Below are 17,019 nucleotides of genomic sequence, written 5' to 3'. Positions count from 1 at the left end.
AATCTAATGAAAGGGAACCCAGAAAGTTGTGAAAAGAGCTCTCGCCCTCAGTCTCCTGGCATATCACTAACTTAATAACAGATATATGAGTCTGCATTAGAGTTGCCACTTTTTCTTCAAGCCAAACCCAAACACTTTAGCGATGCACAGTCAAAAACTGGCTGAGCAAACTGTTGGCGCTATATAAATCCTGTATAATAACATAAATCCTGTATTATAATAATAACAATAATAATGTGTACAATCCAATTAAATAGAACCCAGAAACCTATTGTTTGTATTGTTGAAATGCTAATATTATACAATAAATGTGTATGTTGTGACCTCCTATTAGCAGGTTATTGTTCTGCAGAAGACAGAGAAGCTTCCCCCTGTGACCCATACAGAGCGGAGAGCAGGCACGTCTATAGGGAGTCTGGGGATGTGATGTCACTGAACACCGGATAATACGTCATAGCAGAGGCTGAGCTGTGTGTACATGGGAGGGATCCTTAGATTCTAGACTGCGATCCTTCTACATTGCTTGCAGTAGCATTACATGATCGGCGTGCGATCTACATGAGATAAAAGAGCCGGCTCTGAGAGGGTGGATCGGTCACTGCTAGACCTTCTGTTGTCCGGGTAAGCAGCTATGACATCACACTGGAGGGATGGGGAAGGAAAGCGATTTACACTTTGGATGGGGGCAGCAGACATGTTAATGGGCAGATAGAAGTAGGGAAGTCCCAGGAAAGAGGAAAAGTTGGGCTGGCAGAGGATCGCCCCCCTCCAGAATGTTCTGTGCAATGTGATCCATCATAAACTCCCAGTCCAGTACTCAGTGCCAGAGAACATGGACTGGGAATCTCTGGAAGTGTCCTCCACTGCCTTCTTCTCAGGTCCTTCCACTGCATTACTTCTCACCAATCATTACATGCTTTAACTTTCTACTTGTTTTCTTTCTTCTCAGTTCTGATTTAGTTTAAAAATGATTGTTAATAAGTTATTTGAAGCAACTTTATAATGTTTCTCAACTGTAACATTGTATATTTCTCAGCTGTAACATTGTACATAACCCTTTTTTGTAAAGTGTTTCGTTTCCCCAAGTCCCCCAGAGTGATCTATTCTCAAATTCCCCTGCGCAAGGGTTTAATACCAGAACTTCCAACTATTTTCCAAAACATTAATTATACTAATGCCTAGTTCACAGGATCAGAAAATCGTACAAAAAAAAAAAAAACGCTTTGGAAGCGATTGTGCGATAATCTGATCAATAGTACACAGCTATTAAGAACCAATCACGACCGTTAGTCTGAAATTATCCAAAGGGGCAAACACAGATTTTTTTTTTTCTTTTTTTTTCTTGTACAATACCAGATCATACAATTTTCGTTTTAATCCAGTACAGTTTTTGACCCGAAAATACATTACATGACATCACTTCCGAATTTTTTTTTATTCAGTTGTATGAGAATTTTTGTAACTTTAGTAACTTTTTCATTTTTGATCTAGAGACTAGCATGCAAAAAAACAAACAAAAAAATGGACGATTGTTCATCCGATAATCTTATTATGTGTACCAGGCTTTATAGTGGAGGGCATGGGCTGCCAGACAAGAGGAATTTATTAAAACTGTAGCAGACAGGATCTGGAGCAGTTGTGCATGGCAACCAATCTGTTTCTAGCTTCAGCTTGTTAGTGCCGGGGGAGCAGTTTCAAAGTCGCCCGACTCTGAAGCCGCCCCGTACAGTGTGGCTTGCAAAAAGACTTCTGTATAGAAGTCAATACAAACCGCTCCAAAGTAGTACAGGAACTTTTTTATAAGTCAGAGTGACTTGAGTCACTCCTATTAGAACAGTTCCATTGCAATGCATGGAGTGAGACGTTTTCAGGTGGCTGAATTGCCTGACAGGTTGACCCTGTGTGAATTTAAAGTGGTGCCCCCCCCAAAAAAAAATAAAAAAAAATATTAAAATTCCAAAAAAATTAAAAAAAATAAAAAATGTGGAAAAAAATAAAAATTTTAACTCGCCTCTAAATTCCTGTTTCTAGGGGGTCCCTCATAGTCTGCCTCCTTCAGTGTCTGGGCTGGTGACATCACTTCCCCTCGGAACAGGAAGGGCTCCCTCCCTCCTGTCAGTCATCTGGGACACGTAACAGGTCCCAGATGACTGCACAGCCAATCCCAGCGTGTGGCGCTGCTCATGGGTGCCCGGCTGTGAAGCCACAGCTGGGTGCCCACAGTAAGAATGCCGACACCGCTGAGCAGAGGGGGGGAACAAGCGGGGCTTCGTTCCCCTGCATCGCTGGACCCTGAGACAGGTAAGTGTCCAATTATTAAAAGTCAGCAGCTGCAGAATTTATTTATTTTTTTAAAGGGGAACTCCTCTTTAAGCTTTAAAAAAAATCAGAAGTTGATTGGTTACCATTTACAGCTCTGTATCTGTTTTCATTAATTCCCTGCTATCTCTTTTTATTAAGAAAATAGCAATTGGCAGGGATGCTGTAAAGGTGACCATACTGGATCAAAGCACAGCCGTTGTCAGAATACAATCGCTCAGCAGGAGGGATTCCCTCATCCACATTGAATGTGTGGATGGGAAAACTGAATCATTTTCTTTCCTTCAACCAGTGAATTGAATGGAATAAAAAAAAAATGACTCCTGTATGGCCAGCCAAATGCCTAGTAGACACAATGAGAAAATCTTACTAAAAATACCACTTTCAGAGCAATCGTCCAATAATCTGATAGTTGGTGCACAGCTTTCGAGAGCCGATCGTGAGGGTTCATGCAAACAATATCTGTAGGGACAAACACAATTTTTATTTTTTATATGATAATGGAGCAAATGATTTCCATGTAATTGTAGTATTTGTATGACAAAGACCACGCATGCTCGGAAATGAAAGAATACATTGCTATACATTCTCTTACAACAGTGTACAACTTCCGAAGTGATGTAGTGATTTGTATTGACAAAACACGACATAATTTCAGAAGTTGTGTTTTCTTGTAAGAGAATTTTCGTAACTTTAGTAACCTGTTGGTTTTATGAGACTAGCCTGAAAAAAAAAAAACGATCAGATCCAGCAATGTGCATGAGTACGCGGTTTTTCTCCTCATTGGACAAACTGATAGTAGCTGGAGCCATTGGCTTCTGCTGCTGTTAATCAAACCCTGTAACATGGGTGCGGGGGGGGGGGGGGTGACAATGGACGCAACAGCGGGGCTCGGAAGCGAGCATCCACGAGTGCCTCCACGGAAAACAGCTTTTTGTGGGGACACCCAACAAAGAGGAGGGGCCTGGAGTGCCTATGAGGGACCCCAGAGGATGATGATTGGGGCTGCTCTGTGCAAAAGCCTTCCACAGAGCAGGTAAGTATATGTTATTTTAATACAAAAAGGTAAAAATAGGAAAGCTTTAGAACCACTTAAGGAAGTCATGCATTATGCAATTTTCCTTTCTTCAACCACAGGTTGAGTGTTGATTGGGGGGGGGGGGGTTATAACCCCTGTCAGATGATTATTTTTTGTCATCTGTGTCCCATTGCAGAGATTTCCCTTCATTTCCTGTCCCATATCCAAACAGGAAGTGAGAGGAAATCCCTACAAATTAAGGTAATTCCTTGGGGACCTCCTAGTCCCCTCATTGGAAGATTTCCGCTCTGTTACTTTTCAGCGACAACCCAAACTTTGGGATTTTCTTTTACTTTCACTGATAATGGTAAACAGGCCAAAAAGAGAGGGGGGATCTCTTTAACAGGGGGCACGGACAGCACTAAAAATGGACAGGGGTTCTAATCCCTCTCCACTCTATCCAATACAAAAAAAAAAAAGGTTTCCCTTTTAGTTATAATTTAAGGCTTTTTTTTAAATGTGTTTTCGAATATGAAGTACCATACAGGAGCTTTTTTTTTTTGGGCAGAATGTCACATACCATATGTTTTTGTGCACACACTCATTAAAGTGAATGGGCCCAAAACGACTTCAAAAGTAGCTCATGTATGTAAAAAATAACTTTGAGAGTTTACTATCACTTTAACCACTTGCTTACTGGGCACTTAAACCCCCCTCAGTCCCAGACCAATTTTCAGCTTTCAGCGCTGATGGACTTTGAATGACAATTGCGCGGTCATACAACACTGTACCCAAATGAAATTTTTATCATTTTTTTCCCACAAATAGAGCTTTCTTTTGGTGGTATTTAGTTACAGCTCGGAGTTTTATTTTTTGCTAAACAAACAAAAAAAGATGCAAAAAAATAAAAAAAAAGAAATCATGTTTTAATAGTTTGTTATAAAATTTTGCAAACGGGTCATTTTTCTCCTTCATTGAAGTGCGCTGATTAGGCGGCACTGATGGGCTGCATTGGTGGGCACTGATGGGCTGCATTGGTGGGCACTGATGGGCTGCACTGGTGGGCACTGATAGGCATAGTTAAGGCGGCACTAATAGGCACAGATAAGGCGGCACCGATGGGCACAGATAAGGCGGCACTGATGGGCAAAGATGGGCACAGATAAGATGGCATGGATGGGTGGCACGGATGGGTGGCACGGATGGGCACTGATAGGTACCACTGATAGATGGGACTGATGGGCACTGATAGGTGGCACTGATAGGTGGCACTGCTGGGCACTGATGGGCGGCACTGCTGGGCACTGATGGGCGGCACTGGGTCGCAGCACCTTTGAGGCAGATTGTGGGCACTGTTGGTGGCACTGCTGGATGGCACTGTGGGTGGCATTGTGGGTGGCACTGTAGGTGGCACTGTGGGCACTATGGGCACTGATGGGGGGCACTGATGGGGGGCACTTACTTTTATTCAGGATGGCACGGCGGTGGGCAGGTGGGCACTGGCAGGGGGCAGGTGGTCAGCTGTATTGCTGGCCGTGATCGGGACTGATGTCCCGATCACGGCCGCCGGTGATCGGCTTTTTTTTTCTCTCCTCGCGCTGTCAGCGCGAGGAGGAATAATAGCCGATTACCGGCTCCGTTCTATCACATGATCAGCTGTCATTGGCTGACAGCTGATCACGTGATAAGGGGTCGGGAACGACCCCTTGCACGGATCGGTGATCAGGCGAGTCTCACGGACTCGCCGATCACAGAGCGCGCAGGCCGCTCGTATCCGGGACGACGTCAATAGACGTCGTCCCGGAAATGTAGGTCCGCGCTGTTGCCGTCATTTGGCAATAGCGCGGATCTGTAGTGGTTAAAGACTTCTTTTTTTTTTTTAATTTTTAAATAAGAGGTCATACTTGCCTTACATATTAGTTACATAGTAGGTGAGGTTGAAAAAAGACACAAGTCCATTAAGTCCAACCTGCTCTATGCAGAAATATTGCATAGCATGGTTCTTCTCTCCAATTTGGTGGTCACCGCCACTGTCTGCTCTTTCTTCTAGTCAAAAGCATGGGATTTTTTTTTTTTTTTTGGTGTTTGTGTGTGTGTGTGTGTGTCCTTTTTTTTTTTTTTTTTTATGGCATACAGCACTCGTCCAAAATTGTGATTGATTCTAATGATGTGTATTATATGTTCTGCAATAACTCTATAATAATCCACCTCTCAGTGATGCCAGAGACCCTTCACAGCTGCAACCCTCCCCTTTTTGTACTCTCAGCCAATCACAAATGTCTACGATTCTCTCAAAATGCAACATGTTCTGTGAATGGGTAGGGAGATTCTGTCATTCATCTGCTCCTCCTTCATCCATGAAGCTAGGAGATTTATGAATGGCCAAGGGTACAGGAAGGAGAGGAGACGTGCAATCCATCACTGTTACATCTGCTGTTAGTAATCCCCGCAGAGCCAAAAGTTTCCAGCTGTGGGGTCTTTGTCATCACTATTACAGTGGGTTTACAATGGGTTATTACAGTGACTGACTAGAATCCAGCAGAACATGGGATACACCTCATTAGAGGCATAGCTCCCAACTGTCCCTGATTTCGAGGGACTGTCCCTGATTTGGAGCAATGTCCCTCATTCCTCCTCATTTATCCCTCATTTTGGTCTGATCTGTACAGATGTATATAAAATGCACTTTTTATCTATCAAAACGTGTTTTCCAGTGCTAAACCTTCCATCATATTTCTAAATTGTTGCATTTGTAAATTCCAGAAGCCAATATAAAGGAATAGTAGTGGTAAAAAAGCACCTGTGGGTTTAACCAATCTTGTGTTTTTTTTTTTTTTTGTTTTTTTTTTTACAATTCTCCTTTAAGGGTGTGTGGCAAGGGGTGTGTCCTATGCCTGCATATTTTTGCTGATAGGTTTCCCTTATTCCCATCCCCAAAAAATTGGGAAGTATGTTAGAGGTACATTATTACACTGCTCTTGTGTGCCCCAAAACAATGTTACTAAACTTCAGCTTTATAAGTGAGAACATTAAAATGGATATCTTCCAGATATCAGTTTGTATAAGACAGTGATGACGAACTTTTGTGCTGCTAGATGTTTTGGAACTACATTTCTCATGATGCTCATGCACTCTGCAGTGTAGTTGAGCATCATGGGAAATGTAGTTCCAAAACATCTGGGGTGCCAATGTTCACCATCACTGGTGTAAGACATAATGCTAGATGGTAAAAACATAAAGAACCCTCTGTATGGCAGTAATTGACCAACTTCTTCAGCTATGAAGAAAATTTAAAGCAATCCTTGAGGACTTGTTATGGTGACCAAGGAATTTAAATCCAGTCATCCTCCAAAAAAAGCACAACTACAATTCATCTCTTGTAACAGCCAGGAATTAAAAAAAAACCTACGGAAAAAAAAATCACTGAAATAGTAACAAATGCCTACCATGAAATTCAGTTACTAAGGGGCACTTTACACTTTGCCATTCTTGTGTACTGTTGACACTTATGTTGTACATTAAAGTGTTCCTAAACCCAGGAGGCTTGGTTCACACCTATGCGTTTTGCTTTTGATTAATTTCTGCAGTGCTTTTGCTGTGCGTTTTTATGCACATGCAATTTTACAACGATTTTTGCAGTGATTTGCTTTTGCATCTTTAGCCCCGGTTTGTTCACACTGACAGCGAGAATAAAATCTTGTGAGTTCAGATGAACTTGCACAATTTTATTCCTGCATGTCAGTCCCGACTTGGGGGGGCATTTTCAGAGACATCTGTGTGGGTTTCTGCACAGATGTTTATTGAAATCACACCCCGAAGTTGCCAAAAGTAGTAGAGAAACTGCTTTTGGGAATCAGTGCTGCACCGTTGCCAATTGGTGGCAATAGCCGCCGATTTGGCATGCGATGTGACCCAGGGCTAAATACTTTGGTTTTTTTGGCCAATTTATTGTGGGGCAGAATAAAAAAGAATGCAAATCTCTCTAAAATTGCAGCAAAAAACGCACTACATGCTTTTTCTACAGCTTCTCCATTGGTGTTCCATAGAAAACCATGTTAAATGAACTGTAGTGCATTTTAGCAAAAAAGCACCAGAAAATGCATGGGTGTGAACCAGGCTTTAGTAAATATAAACTGCTAAATACCTTTTCTCATCAGCAGTATATAGCAGTCTTGTGACTTTTACCAGTGTCTTGTTAAAGCTTAAGCCCTATGAGGCTGCAGAACCCCTGACCCTCTGTCTGGACAGGGCTGATTGGCCCTGTGCTGATCGCATGCACTCTTCCAAGGGGAAAAAAAAAAACTCTCTAGCAATACACACCAAACTGAGCATGTGCAGCTTGTCCCCAAAGCCCTGTTCTATCAGGAGGTGTGGGGACTAAAAGAAGGGGAGAATCAGAGAAGACAGAATCAAATAGCCTTTGTACACAATGCAATGCATTAACCCCTTAGGTTCCACAGTGAGTGGAAACTGCGGCCCAAGGGCCAGATGCGGCCCCTTGCTTGCCATTGTCTGGCCTTGAGGTAGCATTTCTTTCACTGACACCAACAGTGGGGTGTTATTCCTGCCGCTGACCTCAACGATGGTGCATTGTTCCTGCAACTAGTACCAGTGACTCCTCCTACTAATTACTTTTTTTTTTAAATCCCACTGACCACCAAGCCTGAGACATTGTGGACTCCCATTGATGTTGGGGCATTTTCTACTCCTACTGGCTGCAGTCCGGCCCTCCTAAAGTCTGATGGGCACTAAACGAAGTTTGGAGTCCCCTGCTTTACTGTATATACAGACTGATTTTACTGTTACAGGTTTAGTAACACTTTAAGTAAGCCCAATTTTTTTTTTTTTTTTTTTAAAGAGGCTGCCAATGCACCATGGCTGACAAAAAAAGAACCCTGACATGCAGCATTTATTTAGCACCGCACGGTGTAAATGGGCCCTAAACAGCAACTGGATACAGATGTGCTTCCATTCTTGCTGGTTTTAGATCTATTTTCGAAAACTTTTTCTCATAGTCCCCTGCACTCATTGGAAGAGCTCCCTGGGGTTTACTATCCCCAGTGTGAGAATACAGTACCCTGGGAGTAAGCGCGTTTATTTCTAGGGAAGACTTGATTATAAATTTGGTGTTGGAACTGTTTGTGGGGTAAGAGCAATGAACGGGTTTAGTATACGAGGTTTTGTGTATACTTTTTTATTTATTTTTTCTCTACTAAGCTCCTTGTTGTAGTTAGTATAACCTCACAAGTAATTGTCACCATTTGCACCTCCCCTACCCGGTGCTCCTGCTTTCAGAGCACATCGGAGGGTCTGCCTGCAGCTCTATCCCAGGCTGTCACACCAGTCTCAGATCATTCCTCCAGTGCTACGTGTGAAGACAAGGACCCCTCTGTTTGCTTGCTTAATATAAACATAGACCGTCTGCAAAAATGTATGCACAGGGGTCACACTTCTGTTACTTTTGGAATACAAAAATTTGTATCCTAAAGTAAACTTGTCATGAGATACATAAGGGGGCTGCCATTGCAGATCTTTCGAAACATGCTAGTTAAATGGCCGTTCTGATTTAAAAATGTGCATAACAGAAACATTTGTTTAGTTTTGTTACTAATTTTGTTTTGTTGATTAATTTCAGAATTCATTTTGTTTTGCTTTTTTCATTTTCTAATGAATTTCAAAATGTCAGACCCAAATTCTGTGTGAAGAATAGCTGGTTGTTAACCACTTAAGGACTGAGACTCTTTTTTGAGATGTTTTTTTTATTTTTTGCTAGAAAATTACTTAGAACCCCCTAATATTATATTATACGATTTTTTTTTTTGTCTAATATCCAAGAGAATAAAATGGTGGTCGTTGCACACCGTATTTGTGCAGCGTTCTTACAAGTGCACTTTTTTTTGGGGAAAAAATACACTTTTTTTATATAATAAGACAACAGTAAAGTTAGCCCAATTTTTTTCTATATTATGAAAGATAATGTTATGTCGAGTAAATTGATACCCAACATGTCACGCTTCAAAATTGCGCTCATGGAATGGAAACAAACTTTTACCCTTAAAAATCCTCATAGGCGACGTTAAAAAGGAACATCCTTTTGTAATAGAAAAAAAGCATGACAGGACCTCTTAAATATGAGATTTGGGGTCAAAAAGACCTCAGATCTCATATTTACACTAAAATGCAATATATTTTCATTTTTTTTAATTGTCATTTAAAAAAAGAAAAATTGCCCTTTTTAAGAGTTAAGGGTGGAAGTGACGTTTTGATGTTGCTTCCGCCCTCCAATGTTATGGAGACAGGTGGGGGCCATCTTCCCCTCACTCGTCTCCATACCCAACAAGAGTGAAGATCTGCAGACGGCTCTGGTAAGTGGTGGAGGGCACCGGAGCATGGCAGAAGGGGGGGCCCTCTCCCGCCGCCGATTAAAAGCGATCTCACATCAAATTCACTGCAGAGACCACTCTTATCGGAAAGCGGACCGCCGACCAAAGAAGAGGATACTGGGGTTACCGCAGCTAGCTGCTGCCATAACAACGATATTCCTCTTCAAACTTAGGATGTATATCGGCTGCCGCGTCCTTAACAACTGATGACTCATCAGCTGTCTGTGGGTTTCCCTCTGACAACTGCATGTAAAAAAAAGAATTGCCGGAAATGAAAAGTTCCGAAAAAAAAACAGCGTGGGGAATATGTATCGGCCTAAACTGGGGAAAAACTTTTATATATATATATAAATATTATATATTTTTTTTTTTTGGGGGGGGATATTTATTATAGCAAAATGTAAAAAAAATGTTTTTTTTGTTTTCAAAATTGTTGCTCATTTGTTTTTGTTTTATAGCGCAAATAAAAACCGCAGGGGCGATCAAATACACCAAAAGAAAGCTCTATTTGTGAGGAAAAAAAGGACATTAATGTTGTTTAGGAGCTACTTCACATGGCCGCACCATTGTCAGTTGAAGCGATGCAGTGCCGAATCGCAAAAAGTGCTCTGGTCAGGAAGGGGGTAAAATCTTCCAGGGCTGAAGCGATTAAAAAAAAAAAAAATGGCATGGGGTCCTCCCCAAATTTTTTTTCATACCAGACTCTTATCTGAGTATGCAAGCCAGGAAAACTAGTGCTAAACATTAGTGCCACACAGTACAGCATTCGGTCCCGTCAAATTTCAGCCTTTTATAGACGTTATCAGGCTGCTGGTAGTGAGTCTGAACAGTGCACCTGTGTCTGCTAACATGTAGTAGTGCATTTCTGCAAAGCGCACAAAAACCGATTGGGTGTGAAGCTAGGGTAACTGAGCCCTAAGCCATTCCTCTATTATATTTTGGGAACTACAGAGTTCTGCTTTCATAATTCCATAGAGCCTTATAGCATTTTGCAGCTTCTGCTCTCCCTTGATACCTGCATGCATAACAGTGAGATAATAGAGTTGTCATTGCATTGAGATAATACAGCATTTTAGTGCGTGGGTCACAATAAAGAGTGTATGATCAAGATTGAGAAACCTTTTATTCAGCAAAGATGGATTGAAATGTTCTTTAATGATACAGGGTAGTCTGGTTGTCTTTTATGTGTAATCCTTTGTTATTACATCATCTCTCACAATTGTCAGCTTCATGGGCAACCAAGGCCTGAACATCCCCCCCCCCCCCCCCAAGCCTGACCACCAACATTTCCCCAGGGCTTGCCCACAGGCCATCCTACCGTATCTGCACACCAGCCACCCCACCTGTACGCACTCAGCCCCCCTCAATCTTGTATATATGTCAGCCCCCACACACCTGTATATATGCCGGCCCCGCCTCCAAACACACTTGTATATGTCGGTCCCCCCGCGCCTGTATATATGTCAGCGTCCCCCTAACGCCTGTATATATGTCATCGGTCAGCGTCCCGCACACACCTGTATATATGCTAGCCCCCCCCCCCCCCCCCACACACACACCTGTAGACAGTGGCGGCTGCTGCTCAAAAATTGTCGGGGGGGGGGGCACAAACAAACCGAAAAATTCAGTAATTATCAATCGCAGCCTCGCTGTGCCTCATCAAACGCAGCCTTTGTGCCCCTTTTAAAAGTTAACACTGTGACCCCCCCCCCCCCCCGCGCACGCTCTATGTCTGCCTGGCACCTATCTCGGTGGGGCAGCGGGTGACGGCGGCGAGCTCTGTCCTCCATTTATCCCCTTTCTTCCTCCTCCTCCTCCTCCTCCTCCTCCTCCTCCTCCTCCTCCTCCTCCTCCTCCTCCTCCCCCTCCTCCCCCTCCCCCTCTTCCTCTTCCTCTTCCTCCTAAATAACAAGCACTGTGATTGGACGCCTATTAGGTGACGGGTAACACACCCACACTTCCTGATTGGTGGAGAGGTGGTTCAGTGTTAGACCAGTGAATTAATATTCACTTTTCTAACACACCTGGGTGAACTGCGAGTGCAATGCTCTGTTCACCTTTTTTAAGCCTATTTGAGCCTCTGGCTCTAATCGGGTGCTTCAAAAATACACCTTAATGGGTCAGGCAAATCGCCACTGCCTGTATATATACACAAACGCCCCCCCCCCCCATTCCTTCACAGCCCCTACTTTTACTAGTATTTCTTCCTACCTGGTCCCAGCTCGTTTTTCACAAAGCTGACCTGTTGCTGACACAGAAAAGCCCAGTACGCAAGGGGTGCAATGCCACAGAGAGCACATGCTGAGAGATTGTTTCTGTACTGCACAGCACGGCACCCGTTCTGCCCCCGGGCCCCTTACAGTTGTAATGGCTGAACCCCCTCTGATGGCAGCCCTGTATATAACTGTAAGGTTACACAGTGTTGATGTACTTTGTTGTAAACTTGTGTTACAGAGAATACATCAACAGTGGGACAAGAGGTGGATGTTGCAGGTCAGGCATATCATTTTGTCCATTTTGGATATGATTTTATCCAAACTTCCAACTTGAAGGGGGTCAGCATCACAGGTAATAATGGTAATTTTCGCTGATGGATGGTGCATTGTCAGGGAATGGGTATTTTCAGTTATTGTTGCAGTGGACGCATAATACTGACTGAAAGCAGGCCACACACATTATGCTGTTTTCTTTCCATGGGAATCCTACCCACAGCACTGTTGTGATGGATTGACTTGTAGGAAGTCATAAGCCCACGTGTAGGAACCAGGAAGCCCATACATGGATTGCAATTTGGCCAGTCCCTGCTAAACCAGCTGAATTTCTGTACATGTATGGCCAGCTTAACACTTTTTGTACGTCAATAGCAAGAAAAGATGAGGCAGTTTGCTTTGAGTGGTGGAATAGATCACTTCTTTTTCTAATATTGTCAGAGACTCAACTTGCCTTTGGGGCAAGTTTTTTTTTTTTCAGTGAGCTTTGCATGCTTTCATGCAGCTGCTACCCATGTTTGCCACAATGCACAATTTGGAATTTTTTTTTTGTGTGTTTTCGGGAACGTCAAGGTGTAAATGGGATCTAAAGGACCAGAGAATTTATTTACTAATAATATTATTATTATTATTATTGGGCTTTTCAGTAAATGGTTTAAAGTCTGTATTGAGCAGTGAATTGGGTCTATATTTTTTAAGGCTATGAAGGTCTTTGGTTTGGAATCACTGCTAGAGAACTATGAAGCAAGTGGCGCTCTACCCAAAAGGGGAAGCTCTGCTCTTCTCCTTCCCCCGCAGCCTGCCCATTCACAAAGCGCAGCATGCTTCGCACATGCGCAGTAAGAAACCGGCTGTGAAACCACAAAGCTTCACTGCTGGTTTCCCTTAGGGCTGCACGATTAATCATTAAAGAATCTAAATTGTGATTCTACCCCCTCCAATCTTAAAATTGCATTTCCTGTATCTATGTAACAAGTGCAAAAGTCCTCTGCTCACTTGTGATAGTTGAGAAAAAATAAAAAAATAAAAAATAAATCAGACAGGCAAGTTTATCTCAACATCAGAGATGCCTACAAGAACAAAATGTTACTTTTGTTTATAACAAAAGAAATGAACTACGGTCTGTAAATGAGGTTAGTCTAACCACTTAAAGACTAAACCTTTTTTTTTTTTTTTGACACTTGTTGCTTACAAGTTAAAATCAATATTCTTTGCTATTAAATTAATTAGAACCCCAAACATTCTATCTCTCTAATCACCGCTAGCGGGTAAAATCTGGCTGCAAAATGCCAAGCGCCGTTTTGCCAGTGGTATAGCAGCGCTGCCCCATTGATTTGAATGGGGAGCAGTGGTGGAGGAGCGGTGCGTTCACCACTAGAAGAAGTTGCTGGCAGGACTTTTTCTGACGCCCTGCCAGTGCACCACTCCAGTGTGAAAGCCCTCGGGTCTTAATGAATGAAAAAAAAGAACTAAACAGTAAAGTTAGTCCAATTTTTTGTATGATGTGAAAGCTGATGTTACGCCACGAGAATCGTAATCTTTATGCTAAGCAAAAAAAATCCCTGACAGAAAAGGGATGGGGCTGGTTGACAACATAAAATAGGCTGAGCAGGAGATTCACCCATCCCCACTGCACAATATCGTTCTGCCTGCAGGTATGTAAAACTATCTGTGAATGGATGGCTTTAGGAAGAAGTGGGTTTTCATTACAGGATAAGAATACTGTTACATGAGGGATCAGAATTTGCAAAAAATATTTTACAGTAGAAGGCTATATCTTGGGCCAGGGGCTTTTGGAGCTCTTTTTCCTTCTTTAGGATGTCTTCATGTAGCGTGGTCTTAGCTGATGACAAAAGTGTAGACGTGATGGTGACCCCATCAAAAAATGTCTCCAGTGCATGGGGGGGGGGGGGGTCTTGAGGGGGTTCAGTTTTACAGAGTTTACGGCAGAAACTATGAAAACAAATTCTATATTGTTCTGTATTTTAATTTTTTTTTTTATAAACAATGTGTTCAGGTTGCAACTGGTGAATTTATCTGGGCTTCAAACCTATGGAAACTGTAGCAATTTGGTGTGCCTAATAATGTGTTTGTAGCAGTTTGTCTGCTTGTATCTCTACTTCAGTGCTTCAAGAAATGATAATATCATTTGTTTCAGCACAATCTTGTTTTCTAGATTTGATTGTGCTGCTGTATACTTTATTTTGTGGTATGGACCGCTTTGTATGAAGAGTCCCATATTAACAGATACACTGTTTGTTTTGTTTTTTGTTATATATTTTTGCATGTAAACGTTTTCTATGGCAGGGAAATACCTAACAAGGAGTGAGCGGAGACCAAAGAAGAGAATGGATATGTATTCAGTAGCCCTGTATTGCCCTGTATTGCGTTTTCGGTAATCACATGGGTATTGAAGGAATTGCACTTCTAATCACGAGAATATGTGAGCACATATTTTTTTAGGAAATAGATTTGAGATAGATAATAAAAGTTCTGTTTTCTTGGAACGAAAATAGTTTGAGGATAGTTTGAGGATTTGTACATTGGAAAATTTTCAGTGATTGATGGAGAATGGAAATTTGTGATTATATAACTACGAAATATTTGTGCCCAGTATGGGTAGATGAATTAATGGAAGTGGACAGCACATGTGGCACTGGGTGTTGTATGGCACACACATATTTTTATATGTGAGCACAATAATTGATTAGTTTAAAGTGGTTATAAACCCTTACAAACCACTTTGACCTACAGGCAACCCTAGATTAAGGCTTACCTGTAGGTCCAAGAAATATATTTACCCGAAGACAGCCATAGACAGCCATAGACAGCGGCTCGCAGGCCTGCTGATGCCCTCTGATTGGCTATCACAGTCACTGAGCAACCCACCCCTGTGTGTTTTTTTTTTTTTTTTTTTTTTTTTCTTCTCTGTGGAGAAAGATGCAGTGGAGAGAGGGGGATAAAATAAAAAGTTAAGGACAGGGTCAATCAGGGTCAGGTCAAAGTTTTTAGGTAGGAATTTAAAAAAAAAATGCCTTTTTTAAATTTGTGTCGTCATGTTTTAGGTAGAAAAAACAAAAAACAAACTGCACATTATTGTTTCTGGGCCCTACTATGGATAAATACAACAAATATACACACGTGTGTGTGTGTGTGTGTGTGTGTGTGTGTGTGTGTGTGTGTGTGTGTGTGTGTGTGTGTGTGTGTGTGTATAACACACCTTTTGATGAAAGCACATCAAAAATGAAGAAAGCATGATTTTGTTTTGTATTTTTTTTTTTTTTTTTTTTTAAATACACCATACATAAAATCACAGGTATGAACATGGTCTTATCCTATGTTTCAGTTTGAAGTAAAAAATAAACACAAGGAGCCGTAGAAATGCTGCATTCTCTGATTAGCTCACCCATAGTTCTTTAGGAATCCTTCTCATGAATTACGTTTTGGTTGTAAAATAAAGATTGTTTATGCAATGTATTTAAAGAAAAACTTTAAACACAGGTTAAAAACCTATAAACGTTGAAAAGCAACTAAAATTAAATTGACACCAAATCGTTATATTTTCCATTTAACTGTATACATATTTTCCTGTTGGCACTGCTGTTGGTAAAGGATAAAGCAACGCATCCCCATTAACTAACTAGCAAAACCATTCCCCAGTACATTATTTTAATGACCACATGCAATTTAATGAAAATTAAACTTGGTTATGTGGTCTCTTTGCTAATGTTGTGTTTCTTTTAAAACTAAAGAAAATGTATTCTTTAATTGTTACCAGTTGAAGATCTTGGCGGGGAATATGATGATGCAGGCAGTTCATGCTTCACAGATGGTTGTTCTCAAGATTGGAGCTCAGACATTCTAAACAAGAAATACTGACACATAGTAAAGTTGTCGTGTGTGCTTTAAACAAATGCAGTAGTTATGTGTAATGGTGTGTAGCCCATTCTTGTTAAACTTTTCCCCTTAGCGCCTTCTTCATAGTTGCTGTATATTGCCGTCTTCGCCATCCATTCACAAAATTCATATTCCTATTCTTCCACAGTGCATCATGTTCTGTAAAAGCAAAGGGGAACCTGTCCTCTGCTCTTACTCCTTTCACAGAACACTATACATTGTAGAAAAATAGTATTACACATTTTGTAAAGGGCAGAGAGGACAGAGGGGTGGATTTACAAGCATTTGAAGAAGCTTGTGCTTTTTTGTGCTCTTGTGCATAAGCAGTTTTTCACAAACCCTCCTGTATAAACAAAACAAAAAAAGCTGGAACGTTTTGAGTGTTTTTGATCATCTTTTTTAGCTTTTTTAAAAAAAAAAATCTGCCCTGTAGGAGCATATGCCTGAAAAAGCCTTAGGCCTCTTTCACACGGGACGGATTCATGATGATCCGCCCCATGGACATCCGCTTGCTCAGTGGGGATCGCTCCGTCGATCCCCGCTGAGCAGGAAGATGACAGGTCCGTCTCTGCACACTGCGCAGGGACGGACCTGTCAGAGCTCCGCTCTCCCCTATGGGAGATCAGATGACGATGGACTGTAGAGTCCGTCGTCACCGATCCGCAGACGTATGGAAAAGTAGGTTTTTCCTCTGTCACTCTTTTTTGGATCGGAGCGTGTTGGATGTCAGGGGACATGTCACCGCTGACATTCGACGCTCCATAGAGGTCTATGGAGCATCCATTCAGGTCCACCTGTCCAGTTTTTTAGGCGGACCTAAATGGATTGGCCATGTGAAAGAGGCCATAGTGTGCATGGACACATTGGCTACAATAGTTACATAGTTAGGTTGAAATAAAGACACAAGTCCATC

General features: G+C 41.9%; 1 protein-coding gene across 3 annotated transcripts in view; it reads left to right on the top strand.

Moving 5' to 3' along the window:
- The first annotated feature begins 456 nt into the window (after positions 1-456).
- The window catches only part of P4HA2 (prolyl 4-hydroxylase subunit alpha 2), a 190,094-nt gene continuing 173,531 nt past the window's right edge, over positions 457-17,019 (top strand). For all 3 annotated transcript variants that reach the window (XM_077473270.1, XM_077473271.1, XM_077473272.1), the window contains exon 1: positions 457-621. The gene's annotated coding sequence lies outside the window, so the exon portion shown is untranslated. The remainder of the gene's footprint in view (positions 622-17,019) is intronic.

The sequence above is a fragment of the Lithobates pipiens genome, unplaced genomic scaffold (genome assembly GCF_037356315.1).
Source record: "Lithobates pipiens isolate NorthernLeopardFrog02 unplaced genomic scaffold, aLitPip1_a1.2 Scaffold_8, whole genome shotgun sequence".
Taxonomy (NCBI): Eukaryota; Metazoa; Chordata; class Amphibia; order Anura; family Ranidae; genus Lithobates; species Lithobates pipiens.
Note: the sequence above shows the minus strand (reverse complement) of the source record. Positions and strands in the feature narration are given on the sequence as shown.